The 17,663-nt window shown below is 38.7% G+C and overlaps 1 long non-coding RNA gene across 1 annotated transcript; it reads left to right on the top strand.

Annotated features, from left to right (window-relative positions):
* Positions 1 to 900: 900 nt before the first annotated feature.
* On the top strand, positions 901 to 17,282 carry LOC105548789. The gene is made up of 5 exons (XR_001007444.1): positions 901 to 924; positions 1,784 to 1,819; positions 13,579 to 13,649; positions 13,841 to 13,985; positions 14,258 to 17,282. It is a non-coding gene; the product is annotated as an uncharacterized LOC105548789 (long non-coding RNA).
* Positions 17,283 to 17,663: the final 381 nt, after the last annotated feature.

The raw sequence follows: 17,663 nt of genomic DNA, 5'->3' as shown, positions 1-17,663 counted from the left end.
ATAAATATCAAACATATAAAAGGAGAAATAAAAGCAAATCACATATCCAAAACAAATATTTCAAAAATACATATCTAGCCAGAGGAAATTGTTTTAGGAAAATTATTTTATGAATTTAATTTTAATAATTTTAATATCCTTAATGTCCTTCCAGTAATGAGAAACCTATTTTCCGTATGGTTACTATTTTTTTTTATATTCAATTACATTCTTGGAGGAAAGCTTCATTTGTTGTCATTTGTGGAATAACGCAATCTCATCGTGGTGGCAGTTCAGAGTTCTGTGATTTCGACGTGACTCATTATGACACAGTTGTTTTAAAGAGTATCAAACACGATATCCCTCAATTCACTTCTCATTTATGTCTGAGCTTGGCTTAGCAATAGGCTCAGATCTGAGTATGCGATGTGAGTGTGGGTTAAGATTCAGGAAGGCTTAGATATGGAAGGGGAGTGAGACAAGGACAGAGGTGGGTAAATAAATGAGGTGGCCTCAAGGTGAGAGGTGGATTACACATGAAATCATTGACACATTTCAAAAGTGGAAAGGCAGGAGAAAATAAAATTCAATTTGCTTCATTTTAAAAATTGTAGCCGTAGAATTGTATTATCCAAAAAGCATTAAAAATTCTAAATATTTTACTGTGGTTTTATTCTGTTTTTCTGTAAAAAGATGGTATGGCCTCTCAAAACCCAACAATTTAGTAAGCATAGCATTATGACAAATAATTCTGAAAATGACAATCAAGTAATCAAGTTCTGTAAGTTTATGACCTATAAACAAATGAGAATGAGAAGTCAAATGTACTCCTTGTTTTCGCTTGCTCTTACAATGTAATCTGAATTTCAGGAGTAACTTCTGAATGTATTTATATCAGGCAGATGGTTCTGTTGCCTACTATTAGTTTGAAAAGAATAGAAGAAGGTATAGATAGGTGACTGGAGAAGGAAAACACTACTAAGCAGACATTAATAGAACGCAGATTTTTAAAGCCAAATCAGTTTTGAAAATGTGTACATAAAACTGTGCAAAAGAATTTCTCTAGTTTTTTCCTGTATTATTTAATGGTTGAAGCCTGTAGACTTTTAATTTAATTTAATTTTTTTTTTTTTTCCTGAGACAGAGTCTTGCTCCATCGCCCAGGCTGGAGTGCAGTGGCACAATCTCGGCTCACTGCAAGCTCCGCCTCCCGGGTTCACGTCATTCTCCTGCCTCAGTCTCCTGAGTAGCCGGGACTACAGGCGCCCGCCACCACCCCCGGCTAATTTTTTGTATTTTTAGTTGAGAAGGGGTTTCACCGTGTTAGCCAGGATGGTCTCAATCTCCTGACCTCCTGATCCACCCGCCTCGGCCTCCCAAAGTGCTGGGATTACAGGCGTGAGCCACCGCCCTGGGCTGTAGACTTTTTTTTTTTCCTATGTTTTAACGGTAAAAATATACCACTTCAAAACTTTCAGTGACAATTCCAACTGGATTAGCCAAACCATATGGAATAACGTTTTTTGTTTTCTTTTGTTTTTGTTTTTAACAAAACCGTGCAGTTTGTTTTGAAGAAAATATGGTTATCATTAATGTTATTTTTTATTTTCTTTCAATCTCCTATCTGATTCAAGTAATGAATTTTAAGTTTCTGTTTAGTAAGTTTATTGCAAATATGCCAGAATTTGACATCTGCAATTCTTAGTATATGTTATGTTAAGAAAAACAAAATGTTATTTTAATTAGGTATGATTTCAGCCTCATAAACAAAATCATGAAGTACTGTTTTCCTTTTGCTTCCCAGGAATAGATGTTCATCCAGACCGTAGTTCTCAAATAGGTAAGCATATTAGAACTGGCGTTCACTTGGGAAACTTCTATAAATTGTAAATCCTTCCTTTCTCTCTTCAACACTCTTTCCAAGTTTCTTCCAGGTATTTTGCTATATCTTATGTTAAGCACAATTGCCAGCCATTGCCGTATATTCTGCAGCTACAAGGTCCGTGGACTACTACAAAGACTTTTAGTTTCTTTCAATTCTGATAAGAAAATAAATGACATGATACAGTGGGATAAGTGCTATGATGGGTAAAATGAACTTTATGAAGACAGTCTCTCAAACAAATTTATGCGATAAGGCAACTTATCAGAGGAAGTGAAATCTAAGTTGAGGGTTGAAAGATGACTATAACTAGTTATAAAAGGGGATTTTATGTGTGAGGGTGTATGTATTTAGGAGTGTGGTTTGAGTTTGAAGATTGTTGTAAAGAACATTTTAAGCAAATGTGTATTCTAAGAATATGCAAAAGTATGAAAGAAAGAGTCAGGATATATTGAATACATTATTGTAGTTTCAAAAAATGGTGCATGATTAATGAAGTGAGAGAAGATATTTAGGAGATTGAGGCTGATTATAAAGAGCTGGAGGAAGGAGTTCACCCTTTATCCTGAGAAGATAAAGTGAAAACTTTAAATAACAGACATCATATTTGTGATTTTGAAAAAATTATTGATAACAGAGAAGCAAGAGGCTGGAGGCAATTAGACAGTAATGTAGTGTCTTAGTCAATTTGTGCTGTGATAACAAAATGCCTGAAAGTTAGTAGTTCATAAAGAGCAGAAAATTATTTTCTCGCCATGCTGGAGTCTGCAAAGTTCAAGATCAAGGTGCCAACAAATTCAGTCTGGTGAGAGCTGCTCTCTGCTTCCAAGGTGCCTTGTTGCTGTGTTCTCACATGGTGGAAGGTGGAAGAGCAAGCTAGCTGAACACTGTGTAAAGTCTGTTTCTTTTATAAGATCTTTAATCTCATTCCTGAGGAAGGAGCCCTCGAGGCCTAATCAACTCTTACAGTCCCCACTTCTCAATACTTTCACATTGGCAACACCTGAATTTTGGAGAAGGCACATTCAAACCATAGCATGTAGTAATCCAGGTGATAAATTATAGTAAAAAAAAATCATGAGAGTGTTAATGAAGAAAAGATTATGGAAACAAAATATTGAGTCCATATTTGTCTCATCTGGATGTGTGGAACATTTTAATAAGGTATTTTAGATATATTTTTACTCTGTCTACCACCCAGAAAATTTTCCTGAACAGTTTATAACATGAAGTATCTTGCTTCATGTGATACTTATAATTTATATATTTTAATAAATTATTTCAATAAAAATATTCATGTGTTTTTCTTTAAGAAAACACCTCTCATATTCCTTAACCCTCTCTAAGTACTTCCCATGTTCTGTTCCCTTCAAAGGCAGATGTCTCAAAATTTACACTACCGTACTTGTCTGACTTTTATTTACTTGTTAATCTACTCTTGGATTCTGCTCCCAATACTTCCCTTGCCAAGGCCCATAATGACATCTACATTGGAATAGTCAGTGGATGTACTTCTGTCATCATTTGATCACTCTGTTCTGGAAACATTTGCTTCCCTTGAAACTACGACCTTGTTTTTTTACCCATCTCTTTTGCTTCTCTGTCTCAATCTCTTGTCCTAGATGCTCCTCTTCTTACTAATCTCCAGCTACTGAAGTTCTTCAGGGCATGCATATCTCTTCTTTCTTCTAATTTGTCTTCTAATCTAATTAATTTTATAATTCCAAAAAGTATCAGTGTGGCAATACATGAACAGATTATAGCTATTCTAGTTAAATTTTCTTATTTGAATTGTAAAATCTTGTGTTCAAAAACTTATTTGATATATCCATTTGATTGGTTATAAAGATCCCAAGAGTTTACAGAGGCACTAATCCTATTTATGAGGGCCCCTTCGCTATGATTTACTCACCTTCGAAATGTCCCACCTCTTAATACTATCACATTGGGGATTGGATTTCAATATATGAATTTTAGAAGGACACAAACATTCGGATTATAGCAAGAAACAATAGTATTCTACTAAGCAGGTAACAGCTCATATATACCTCAGTTTATGACTTAATATAGATGTAGTAGTTTTTCAGAAATTTGTCTTTGGATAAGAAGTTAAATCTTATGTTTTGGGTGACCATTGCTAAAAATAAATTCCAAGTACTTTCTAAATTAGGAGGGATAATTCTCCTTTGAATTATATACTCCATTAAAACACTTTAGAGCTGAAAAAATAAAAGAAATTTATAACAATGAGTTTTTCTAGATCACCCAGGCATAAATAAAGGATACTCAGCTATAAAAATGGCTAAACAAGGACTTGATGATTTTTCATAATTGATGTATGCTACTTGTATTTTCATTACTTCATACGCTACTTGTAATTTCAGGAATGCTGTGTTCTAAGAGAATAAATTTTGCTTTAAAAGATACGAGAATATGATTGGGTGCAGTGGCTCACGCCTGTAATCTCAGCACTTTGGGAAGCCTAGGTAGGAGGATAATTTGAGCCCAGGAATTCAAGACTAGACTAGGCAACATGGTGAAACTCTGTCTGTGCAAAAATACTTGGTGACATGTGCCTTTAGTCCCAGCCACTCAGGAGGCTCACTTGAACCCTGGGAGAATCACTTGAACCCTGGGAGGTTGCAGTTGCAGAGAGCCGAGATTATGCCACAGTACCCCAGTCTGGGTGATAGAGTGAGACTCTGTCCCAGCCCAAACAAAGAAAAAAAAGATAAGAGAGTAAGAAATTAAAATAAAAGCTTTTATGACTTACATTTCCTTCCCTGGATCAAGGAAAACTGTTTAAAAAAGCAGGGTAGGCAGATACAAGGAACGTTAGGTGAAGAGGCTATTGCTGCATAGGAGGGGAACACATCTACGGTGACAGATGAGGTGGCAGCTACATTTCACCTCTTGAGAGAATATCTGAACTATTATCAACCCACTTGATACCTAAGAACTCAGTTTTACCTAACCATATGTGTTAAAATAGTATCACACTATTAAGGTCCCCTGTTGCTCATCCAAACCTCACTATCCCCATGAAACATGGGACTCACGTAATGACTCCCCTATATTATCATGCACTGCCTCTGATGACATTAACACAGAAGTCCTCAACATGTTACAGATTGTTGTGCACTGCAGTAGCTGTTTTATGTGAGAGATCTAGGTCTTGGTAAGTTATGTGCATTCTTACCACCACGTTCTCTTGCCCAGAATGACTGGTCCGAAGAGTGAACACGTAACTGTTGGAAGATCAATTGCACTCCCTTTTTTGGCATTGACATATAAAACAATGTTTTCATCTAGGATTTGTGGACTGAGATTATCAGTAGCCATGTTCCACACCCTAGGAACACGCAGAGACAAAACAAAACAAAAATCTAACTAGAAAGAGATAAAGTCCCCAGTCCCCAGTCCCCAGTCCCAATTCCTAAATTCCTGGTGTGCAGCTCTTCCTTGATATCTGTCAGCTATTTGAGTGTATTTACTTGTATATAAACTAATAATTTTGTTGTTTTGCTCCATTTGTTATGGGTTGATTTTCTGTTGTTTGCCAGCTAATGGATCCTAATAAATACATTAATATAAAAGCTGAGAAATGCGGCTAAAAAAAGTAATGTGTCATATCCAATTAGATGATGTGAGAACATAACATTTAAATTATTTTCTTTATCTCCTATATGTCGTGACTTATAAAATTGAGAGAAATAACATACCACAATAAATTTGGAATAAGTCTGAATTCTGTGTCCAAGCACTTTGGTGTACTCTGTGCATATATATGACAATAATCTATTATTATGCTTAAGAATAGGTATTAATTGCAGTATTTGAAGAGTAAAGCTCTACAAGTTGATGAGTTATCAGTAACTTGTATTTGTAGTTGGATCTGCACCAGGAGATCAGTTTCATAATGGGGCTATCATTTTGCGAAATGCAATAACAATTAACAACACATTATTAAGAGCCAAATAATCCTTAACAAAACAAAAAAATCTGGTGTGAATGTAAAGCACTATATCCATGTGAAAGGAAAATACAGTTCTGGAGTTCTCAGAAGTGTGTTCAATCTGGGATTGATTACAGTTTCTCACTTCACCAGTATAAAGAATGAGCAGGAAGATTTGAAGTAGGAAGCGATGTGTGTGTACATGGAGTGGGCTGGTACAGTCAGGGGCTAATCATGGTTGGCTAACATGGAGAGACTTTGAAGGAGAACTGACTAAAATACAACTTGTAAACTCTTAGGCATTTTCCTGTGACTAATAACCACCACCAGATGTGTCCAGATGACAACAGCTTGAAAAGATTCTGAGACCATTTTTTTCCCCCTCTAAATGTGTTGTTTACAGCCTTATTGTCTACGAATGATTATTACAAATGGAGAGAAATTGGATGGAGTCACAATTGGAAACACTACAATTCTGATTCAGGAGAAATATTTGAAAGGCCTTTCAAAAAATTTTAAATAAATCTATTTCAGTCATTCATTAAATGTAATCCATATGAAACGTTAGGAGCCTTGCAGATACAAGGATGAGAAGAAAATGTGGCATTTTATCTAAAGTCTAAAATTTTGTAGGAAAGATGACATGATAATACAGCTTCCTGTTTGCTGAACAAACTAATTCTGGAGAGAGACGAGATTAGCTAAAATATGTGACAAAAGAGAGGTTTCACCAAAGCACTCTGTGAGATCAGAAGAGGATGAGGTGCTTTGGGCACATCCACGTGGGTACCTGGGATGATGTGAGACTTGAGAGGAGTCTTCAACATAAAGAGGAAAGAAACGTCGGAAATATTATACCAAGCTCATCTGGGAAATGGGGAGTAATACAATGTATGTCAGCATGTACAGTATTTGTCAACTCTTAGAATGATGTTAAGTTAGTATTAATTTTCCAAGGGCATTTTAAATGTCTGAATAGAAGTGTAGACCTTCTTCTATAGTTAAGTGAAAGTGTTCAAAGTCACTGAGCAATGGAGTGACATTATCAGAGCAGGGTTTTAGAAATAAAAATGAATTGAATTTTTACAAATGAAATAAGAGCAAGAGATACTCTAAGTAGGAAGTCCAATTGGGAAATTTGCCATAGTCTAGAAAGCAAATCATAAGGATCCAAAGGATAGTACTGGGAGCAAAGGTCAGATTCAGGGAAAACTGAAAAATAAAACAAATGCAGCAAACAGCAGGACAGGACTAGAAGGCAGGCTCTTCACTAAGACACTCTTAAAGTCTTCATGTGTATGCCCATGTGTTCCTGATAGCACTGGACTTTTCATCCTTGTCTTGTGCCGGTTTTCAAGGGAATTCTTCCAGCTTTTTCCCATTCAGTTTGATATTGGCTGTGAGTTTTTCATAGATAGCTGTTATACTTTTAAAATGTGTTCCTTTAATGCCTAGTTTGTTGAGGGGTTTTAACATGAAGGAATGTTGGATTTTATTGAAAGCCTTTTCTGCATCTATTGAAATAATTATGTGGTTTTTGTTTTTATTTTGTCTATGTGACAAATCACATTTAATGATCTGCATATGTTGAAGCAACCTAGTATCCCAGGAGGAAAGCCTACTTGATCATGATGCATTAGCTTTTGATGTGATGTTGGATTCGGTTTGCTAGTATTTTGTTGAAGATTTATGCATCAATGTTCATCAAGGATATTGATCTGAATTTTTTTTTTCATCGTTGTGTATCAGGATGATGCTGGCCTCATAGAATGAGCTGGTGAAGAATTAATCCTTCTCACTTTTTGGTGTAGTTTCAGTAGGAATGGTACTAGTTATTTATTCTTTTACTTCTGGTAGACTTTGGCCATGAATCTGTCTGGTCCTGGGCTTTTTTGGTTTGTAGACTTTTTATTACTGATTCAACTTTAGAACTCATTATTGGTCTGTTCAGGAATTCAATTTCTTCCTGATTCAGCTTTGGAAAGTTGTGTGTGTCCAGGAATTGATCCATTTCTTCTAGATTTTCTAGTGTGTCTGCATAGAGGTGTTCAAAGTAGTCTCTGATACTTTTTTTTTTATTTCTGTGGGGTCAGTGGTAGTGTTCCCCTTTTTATCTCTAATCGTGTTATTTGGATCTTCTCTCTTTTTTATTAGTCTAGCTAACAGTCTGTATATCTTATTTTTTTTTAAAGAACCAATTCCTGCATTCATTGATGTTTTGTATGGTTTTTCACATCATCTCACTTTCCTTCACTTCAGCTGTAATTTCGATTAGTTCTTGTCTTCTGCTAGCTTTGGGGTTGGTTTATTCTTGCTTCTACAGTTCTTCTAGTTGTGATGTTAGGTTGTTAACTTGGAATCTGTCCAACTTTTTGATGGGGGCATTTAGTGCTGTAAATTACACTGTTAGTACTGCCTTACCTGTGTCCCAGAGATTCTGGGGTATTGTATCTTTGCTCTCATTAGTTTCAAATAATTTCTTGATTTCTTTCTTAATTTCATTATTCATCAAAAAATCATTCCAGAGCAAGTTAGTTTCCATACGATTGTATGGTTTTGAGTGATTTTCTTTGTGTTGATTTCTATTTTTATTGTGCTGTGGTCCAAGAACATGGTTGGTATGAGTTTGCTTCTTTTGCATTTGCAAAAGATTGTTTTATGTCCCGTTGTGTGTTCAGTTCAGGTACTGAATGTTTGTTAATTTTCTGCTTCTATTATGTGTCTTATACTGTCAGTGGGGTGTTGAAATCTCTCATTATTATTGTGTGGGCATCTAAGTCTCTTCATAAATCTCTAAGAATTTGCTTTATTAATCTGGGTGCTATGTTGGGTGTGTATATATTCAGGATAGTTAGATATTCTTTTTGAACTGAATCCTTTACCATTATTGGTGCAATGGTCATTGTGGTTTCAGACCATGAATTTTAGATCAGTATAACTAAGCTCAAACACATATTTACTAATCAAAATAGGAACCATTATAATCAACACATTTTTGCCAATGAGAAATAAGTTTGTTTATTCCTGTAGTGTAAAAATCTGTGCTTTGGGATTTGACAAACTCTTGGAAAGCATTTTCTGCATCTTGCTTGTTGTGAAAGCATTTTCCCTGCAAAAAGTTGTCGGGATGCTTGAAGACGTGGTAGTTGGTTGGTGAAAGGTAAGGTCAATATGGGAGATGAAGCAAATTTCATAGCCCAGTTTGTTCAACTTTCGAAGTGATGGTTGGAAAACATGCAGTCGGATGTTGTCATGGAGAAGAATCGGCCCCTTTCTGTTGACCAATGCTGGCTGCAGGCGATAGAGTTTTCAGTGCATCTCATCAATTTACTGAGCTTACTTCTCATATAATGGTTTCAATGGGATTCAGAAAGCTGTAGTAGATCAAACTGGCAGCAGACCACCAAACAGTGACCATGACCTCGTTTTGGTGCAAGCTTGGCTTTGGGAAGTTCTTTGGAGCTTCTTATCGGTCCAACCACTGAGCTGGTCATTGCCGATTATTGTATAAAATCCACTTTTTGTCACACGTCACAATCCAATTGAGAAATGGCTCATTGTTGCTGTGCAGAATAAGAGAAGATGACATTTCAAAATGACAAGTTTTTTTATTTTTGTTCGGCTCATGAGGCATCAATAACTGGGTACTTATGCAGCTTTTTCACCTTTCCAATTTGCTTCAAATGCTGAACGATCATAGAATGGTTGATATTGAGTTCTTCGGCAACTTCTTGTGTAGTGTGAGAGGATCAGCTTTGATGATCACACTCAATTTACCATATCCTTTGAAAAACTTCTTGAATCACCACTGAACTGTACATTTGTTAGCAGTTCCTGGGTCAAATATGGTGTTGATGTTGTAAGTTGTCTCCATTGCTTTATGACCCATAAACTTGAATAAAAAAATCACTCAAACTTTCTTTTAGTCTAACATCATTTCCATAGCCTAAAATAAACATGAAATAAACAGCAAGTAATAAGTCATTAGCAAAAAACCACAAGGCGAGAAATGCCCATTAAAATGATGTATAACATAACCACATTTATTTAGTAATAATATCAAACAGCAATTTCCAGCAATGCAAAAACTGCAATTACTTTTGCACTCATCCAGTATAATGCTCTTCTTTATCTTTTAAAAATCTTTGTTGATTTAAAGCCCATTTTATCTAAAATTAGGATACCAATCCCTGCTTTTCCTGTTCTCCATTTGCTTGGTAGATTTTTCTCCATCCCTTTATTTTGAGACTATGGGTGTCACTGCATATAAGATTGGTCTCTTGGTGATATCATACCATTGGGTTTTGCTTCTTTATCCAGCATGCAACTGTGTCTTTTAATTGGGGCATTTAGCCTGTTTACATATGAGGTTAATACTGATATGTGCAGATTTGATCCCATTATTGTATTGTTATGAGGTTGACTGGTTTGTGTGATTGCTTTATGGTATCATTGGTCTGTGTACTTATGTGTGTTTTTTTAGTGACTGGTAATCATCTTTTCTTTTCATATTTAGGGCACTTTTCAGGACCTCTTGTAAGGCAGGTTTGGTGAGCATTTGCTTTTGCTCAGCATTTGCTTTCCTGTAAGGATCTTATTTCTCCTTCACTTACGAAGCTCAGTTTGGCAGGATACAAAATTCCTGGTTGGAAATTATTTTCTTTAAGAATGCTGAATATAAACTCTGAATCTCTTTCTGGCTTGTAGTGTTTCTCCTGAAAGGCCAGCTGTTAGCCCGATGAGCTTCCCTTTGTAGGTGACCTGCCCCTTCCCTCTAGCTTCCTTTAACATTTTGTTCTCTCATTTTGACTTTGTAAAATCTCATTATTGTGTCTTGGAGATGGTTCTCCCAGGGGTTCTCTGCATTTTCTGAATTTGAATATTGGTCTGTCTAGCAAGGGTGGGGAAGTTTTCATGGATAATATTCTAAAAATATTTTCCAAGTTGCCTGCTTTCTCCCCATCTCTTTCAGGAATGTCAATGAGTTACAGGTTTGGTCTCTACATAATCCCATATTTCTCAGAGGTTCTGTTTATTCTTTTTTATCCTTTTTTCTTCATTTTTTTCTGAGCTATTGCAGAGTCAGTCTTCAAGCTCTGAGATTCTTTCCTCAGCTTGGTCTATTCTGCTGTTAATACTTGCAATTTCATTATGTAATTCTTTTACTTTGTTTTATAGCTCTCTCACTCTCAAATCAGTTTGGTTCTTAATGGCTTGTTTTTTTTTTTTTTTCTTCCTTGGCTTTCTGTGTTCTCATGAATGTTGATCAACTTTGTTTTTATCCTTATTCTGAATTCTATTTCTGTCATTTCAGCCATTTCAGCCTTAGAACCACCCTTGCTGGGGAACTAGTGTGGTCATTTGGAGAAAAGAAGTTACTCTGGCTTTTTGAGTTGTGAGAGTTTTTGCACTACTTTTTTCTCATCTGTGTGAGCTGGTGTTCCTTTAACTGTGGCATAAATTCAGTACAGTCAGTAGACTTCTTTTCTAGATGGTTTCAGAAGGCCGAGACTTTGTGCAGGCTGTTTATTTGCAGATGAATTATTGTCTTTGGTTTCACAGGGGGGTATATTGTAAAGTGTTTTTGGTGTTGATATTTTGGACTATGATCCAGTAGATGGCACTTAAGCATAATGGCCAGTCAGTAGACTCTTGCACAGTCATATGACTTCTCTGTATTTCCTCATGATTTCAGTCATGCTCCCTCTCAATGCTCCTGAAGTGTGGGCTCATCTCTCACTTGAGTGCTGGTTTCAGATCTCAGCTTGGTACTCCCAGGTTACACACCACAGCTCTGGGGTGATCTCAGGCTTTCTGTTCCCTCCCCAACTTGGAAGCAGCAGGAGAAGGGACCCTAGAAGTAGTTGTGGCATAGGGTCTTTCACTTGTCTCTTGGGGGTCCACCACAGAGAGATATGGAGCCACTATCAATCAGTGTGATTGGTCCAGGATGGGGCATCTCTGCTAGGCCCAAACTGGGAGAGCCTTGCCTGGTGACTAGTGGCAGCAGGGTGGTGTAGCGGGGAGACCTGGGGAAGACAGGCTTCCTCTCCTCGTTAGGGTGGCTGCATCTTGCTGAATGTGTGTGTAAAGCACTCAGGGTCTGTGCTTCTTCTCTGATCTGAGAGCAAGGGCAGTACCACTGCAGTGGAAGTTGTAGTGGGGCTTTCAGTTGCCTCTGGGAGCTACACCTCAGAGAAACAAGGAGTTGCTGCTACTGGGAATATTCAGTCAAGGGGTAGGGCAGTTGCTCTACTGACCCAAGTTGTGGGCTCTGCTTGGTGAAAAGTGGGGCAACGAGGGCTCACAGGGAGAAGAGACTGTTCTTCTCTCTGTATGCCGACTGTAGTGTTCTGGAAGTTCAGGTGAACTCCTCAAAGTCTTTGTTTCTTCTTAGATCAAGGGCAGCAGGGGCAGGACCATTGTTGTGGCCGTAGTAGAGGCACTGTCACTTGCCTCTGGGAGCCTCTTAGGGAAACACAGAGCCACTAGCAGTGGGAATGTTCAGCCAGGGATGGGGTAGTTGTTCTTGGTACCAAGGCAGAGACCCTGCCTGGTGAGGGGAGAAGGTGAGGGCTCACAGGGAAGAGAGACTGGACTCCTTTTCACATGAGCTACCATATATTGGTGGTGCCAGAATAACAATTAGGCTCTTTATTTCTTCTCTCACCCAAGGGTGGTTAGGGCAGTACCATTGCAGCTGCAGTGGCAGAGGTGTTGTGGATTCTCTCTGGGAATTCCTTTTCAGAGAAATGCAGAGCTGCTTCTGACTGAAATGTTCAAGGGGGAGCAAGGGAATTGTGCTGGAGTTGGGAGGTCCCACCCAGTGAAGAAAAGCAAGGACAGAAACCCACATGGAAAACAGTCTATCCACTTTTCTATGGGGTGGCTGCACTGTGCTGGGGAGCCATGCCACTGCCTACTCACCACATACTCCCCAGAACTCACAGGGTATAGTGGCAAGGGCTGTGAGACAGCAAGAATGGCATCTGGCTTCTCACTTTCAGAGCTCTGTCCCAGGAAGGTGCAGAGCTGCTACTGGCCCAAGATCCTTGGTTGGATGTGGCTGGAGTCCCAGTTTAGTAGGTCTTGCCCCATGAGGAGAAGGAGGAGCCATTTGGGAGCCACATAAAAAATAGCCTGACTGCTTTTCCATGGGATGGCTACACTGCAATGGAGATCCACGCCTCTCCGTAATCACTACTGGAGACTGAAGGCTATGGAGGCGGGGGCTGCAAGACAGCAAAAATGCTGGCCAGCCTCTCTTTCTGGGAGCTTCATCCCAAGGAAGTACAGAGCTGTTATCTGCTGAGAACCCAGAGGGTTGGTGGCTGGAGACCCAGGCAGGTGCGCCTTAGCCTGTGAGATGCAGTGGAAGTGAGGCTTGCAGTCCATTGCTGCTCAAGACCCTGGATTTCGTTCTTTTCCTGGGGCATGTGAGAGAGCCTGTCCTCCTCCACAGCCAGAGTTGCCATCACTAATTCTGGGATGTCCAGGGAGTCAAGGCTCTAGGGACTCTGCATGTGCCTGAGTGGCAGCTCTGCCCACACTCCACATAGCTCTCTGTGTTGGTCTGGGGCCCCTGGTTGGGGGCTCACTGGGCATCTCCTGAGTTCAGGGTTGCAAAGGTCCATGGAAGAATTGTGGGTGCCCAAGGACTCTTACTCATTCATCATTTTCCCATGTTGAGGAAGCCTCCCCTGGCTTTGTGATAGTCTTGGGTGGGTGGTCATCCTGTCTTGCTCCTCTCCATTCTTCTTAGGCCAAGTTGTTTCCTTGATGAATCCCAATGTGTCTACCTAGATGCTCCAGTTGAAGATCTAGTAATTAAAAGTATTCTCTATTCAATGAATATTGTAGTATAAACTATTAATTTCTGCCTCAGTCTTTCAAGACTCTATACATTAATTGTTCTAAAGCTACTCCTATGTTTGGCAAGAAAATTGGTTAGAGAAATGTAGTTAGAGAAATAGTAGAAGAAAATCCATTGATTTTATTTTCCTCTTTATGTTAATTTTTTGAAGGTCTCTTTACACCAGAGCTAAGATCATGAATAAGGGAGCAACTTTGGGTCTGCAGAGATTATATAGGACTATATGTTTCTGGCAGGTCATTTGCCATCTTTGCAAGGAGTGTACATAGATGTCATCATTGCAAAGGATGTGAGAGGTAATTGCTTTATTATATTAAGAGAAGCAAACAGATATCCTGGTTCAAATGACTGAAACTCAAGTATTGGCAATATTAATGAACTTCAGGAAAAATTTAATTGAACTCTGTTACAGCAACATAAGCTAGGGACTTAACATTTTAATCAAATGTTGTATTGTTCTGCCATATTAAGAAAAAAATTCTGGGTTTTTTTTTTTTTTTTTGGTAATAAAAATGGCCTAATGAACAGTTTCTAAAGTTAACCAAATTAAGTTTAAATTACTTTTCAGAAAAAATTTATTCAAAAATGCACTTATTAAAATTTCTTCCACTGAGCTGGATCCTTAATTTACATACTTGTTTGTAGATTCTGTTTCTCTAAGTATTCTTGAAAAATTCGTATAGAATATTTCTTGTAATCTCAAGTTTATTGTTATTATGGTCAACTACTAATTACTTGAAGAATGTAATATAAAATTTTTCATCTTTTGTGAAGTCTCTGAGTCACCTTTTGATACAGTTTGCCTGTGTACTCACCCAAGTCTCATCTTGAATTGTAGCTCTTATAATCCCCACGTGTTGTGGGAAGGACCTGATGGGAGGTAATTAAATTATAGGGGTGGGTTTTCCTGTGTTGTTCTTGTGATAGTGAATAAGTCTCATGAGATCTGATGGTTGTATAAAGGGTAGTTCCCCTGCACATGCTGTCTTGCTTGCTGCCATGTAAATGTGCCTTTGCTCCGCCTTCACCTTCTGTGATGATTGTGAGGCGTCCTTAGCCATGGAAACTGTGAGTCCATTAAACCTCTTTTTCTTTATAAATTACTCAGCCTTGGGTATTTCTTCATAGCAGTATAAAAATGGACTAATACAGTAAATTGGTACTGGTAGAGTAGAGTACTGCTATTAAGATACCTGAAAATGTGGAGGCAACATTGGAACTGGGTAACAGGCAGAGGTTGGAACAATTTGGAGAGCTCAGAAGAAGACAGGAAGATGTGGGAAAGTTTGGAACTTCCTAGAGACTTGTTGAATGGCTTTCACCATAATGCTGATAGTAATATGGACAATAAAATCCAGGCTAAGGTGGTCTCAGATTGAGATGAGGAATTTGTTGGAAACTGGAGTAAAGGTCACTCTTATTATGCAAAGAGATGTGCTGCATTTTGCCCCCACCCTAGAGATCTGTGGAGAGATGATTTAGGGTATCTGGTGGAAGAAATTTCTAAGCAGCAAAGTGTTCAAGAAGTAACAGGGCATAAAAATTTGGAAAATTTGCAGCTTGATGATGTGGTAGAACAAAAAGTCCATTTCCTGGGGAGAAATTCAAGCCACTGCAGAAATTTGCATAAGTAACGAGGAACCAAAGGGTAATCCCCAAGACAATGGGGAAAATGTCTCCAGGGCATATGAGAGAACTTCACAACAGCCCCTCCCATCACAGGCTTAGGGACCTGGGAGGAAAAAATGATTTTGTGGGCCTGGTTCAGGACTTCCTTCCTGTGTGCAGCCTAGGGACTTGGTGCCCTGTGTCCCACATGCTCCAGTCATGGCTAAAAGTGGCCAAGGTACAGCTCAGGTCATTGCTTCAGAAAGTGCAAATCACAAAGCCTTGATAGCTTCCATGTGGTGTTGGTCCTGTGAGTGCACAGAAGTTGAGAATTGAGTTTTGGGAACCTCTGCCTAGTTTTCAGAGGATGTATGGAAACAGCTGGATGTCCAGGCAGAGGTGTGCTGCAGGGGTGGAGCCCTCATGGAGAACCTCTGCTAGGGCACTGCAGAAGGCAAATGTAGGGTGAGAGCCTCCACACAGAGTCCCTATTGGGATACTTCCTTGTGGAGCTGTGAGAAGAGAGCCACCATCTTCCAGATCCCAGAATGGTAGATCCACTGAAAGCTTGAACTGTGCACCTGAAAAAGCCACAGACACGCAATGCCAGCCCAGGAAAGCAGCCAGGAGGGAGGCTGTACCCTGCAAAGCCACAGGGACAGAGCTATCCGAGGCTGTGGGAGCCCACCTCTTGTATCAGCATGACCTGGATGTGAAACATGGAGTCAAAGGAGATAATTTTGGAGTTTTAAGATTTGACTGCCCCATTGGATTTTTGACTTGCACGGGGCCTGCAGCCTCTTCATTTTAGTCAATTTCTCCCATTTGGAATGGCTGTATTTACCCAATACCTGTACTCCTATTGTATCCAGGAAGTAACTAACTTGCTTTTGATTTAACGGGCTCATAGGCAGAAGGAACTTGCCTCGTCTCAGATGAGACTTTGGATATAGACTTTTGAGTAAATGCTGAAATGGGATAACACTAGGGGGGACTCTTGGGAAGGCATGGTTGGTTTTGAAATGTGATGACATGAGATGTGGGAGGGGCTGGGGATGGAATGATACGATTTGGCTTTGTCCCCACCCAAATCTCATCTTGAATTGTAGCTCCCACAATTCCCATGTATCCTAGGAGAGACCCAGTGAGAGGTAATTTAATCGTAGGGGTGGATTTTCCCCTCCTGTTCTCATGGTAGTGAATAAGTCTCATGAAATCTGATGGTTTTATAAAGGGCAGTTCCTCTAAACATGTTCTCTTGCCTGCTACCATGTAAGATGTGCCTTTGCTACTCCTTCACCTTCTGTGAAAATTTTGAGGCCTCCCTAGCCATGGGGACTGTGAGTCTATTAAACCTCTTTTTCTCTGTAAATTACCCAGTCTTGGGTATTTCTTCATAGTAGTAAAAAAGTAGACTAATACACCTTTTATCTTTCAGACTTTTCTATATTTTTGTAACTTTTTGTGAGACTTCATAAAAGTTTAGAAAATACATTAGTTAATTGCATTATTGCTAAAAGTGAAAGTCATCTAGCAGTCTTATTCACATATGGCCTAGTTTTTCAAGAGTTTTTCAGAACCTAGGTTGGCTAGAAAATCACCAGTCTTTTCTCATTATATTGTAGAAATTTCATCAATGAATATTGTCAGATGTTGTGTAAGACCTTACAAAGACCCCACAGAAGTAAAGGCAATAATCCTATTTGTAAAAAAACAAATTGATAAAAAAACAAAACAAAACAAAACAAACTAAAAAGTACTTGAAACTTCAAGAAGTGTTTTTCCAATAATTGAAAATAAATAGCTGTTCAGATGAATATAAAATAATAAATCTCAATAAATTAAATTCAGCTGCCATTTTTGAATAATTAATTGGTATATGTTTGAATATGTGTGCATATTGTGTAACAATGATACTGGCTGTAAGATAGCTCATATTGGGTTCTTTTTCTGCTACCTATAATAGATTTGTGAGTGTCTTCAACATTTTCCAGTCTGGTTCCTCTTATATTTAGCATTTTCTAGTTGGCTGCTCCTATGTAAAGGTGCAGCTTAAGATTATAGAATGGAGTTAATGTAACTAAATGCCATGGCAGAGGATGTTGCACTTCTGCAAAATGGAATAACAGGGACCATATTTTCTCTTCTGAGGAAAACAATTTTTAAAAAACAAAAATAAATTTAAAAAACAGAGCTGGGAGCAGTGGCTTACACCTATAATCCCAGCACTTTGGGAGGATGAGGTGGACGGATCACTTGAGGTCAGGGGTTTGAGACCAGCCTGGCTAACATGGCAAAACCCGATCTCTACTAAAAATACAATAATTAACCAGGTGTGGTGGCATGCACCTGAATTCCCAGCTGCT

This window comes from Mandrillus leucophaeus, unplaced genomic scaffold, assembly GCF_000951045.1.
Source record: "Mandrillus leucophaeus isolate KB7577 unplaced genomic scaffold, Mleu.le_1.0 Scaffold421, whole genome shotgun sequence".
Classification (NCBI taxonomy): domain Eukaryota; kingdom Metazoa; phylum Chordata; class Mammalia; order Primates; family Cercopithecidae; genus Mandrillus; species Mandrillus leucophaeus.
Note: the sequence above shows the minus strand (reverse complement) of the source record. Positions and strands in the feature narration are given on the sequence as shown.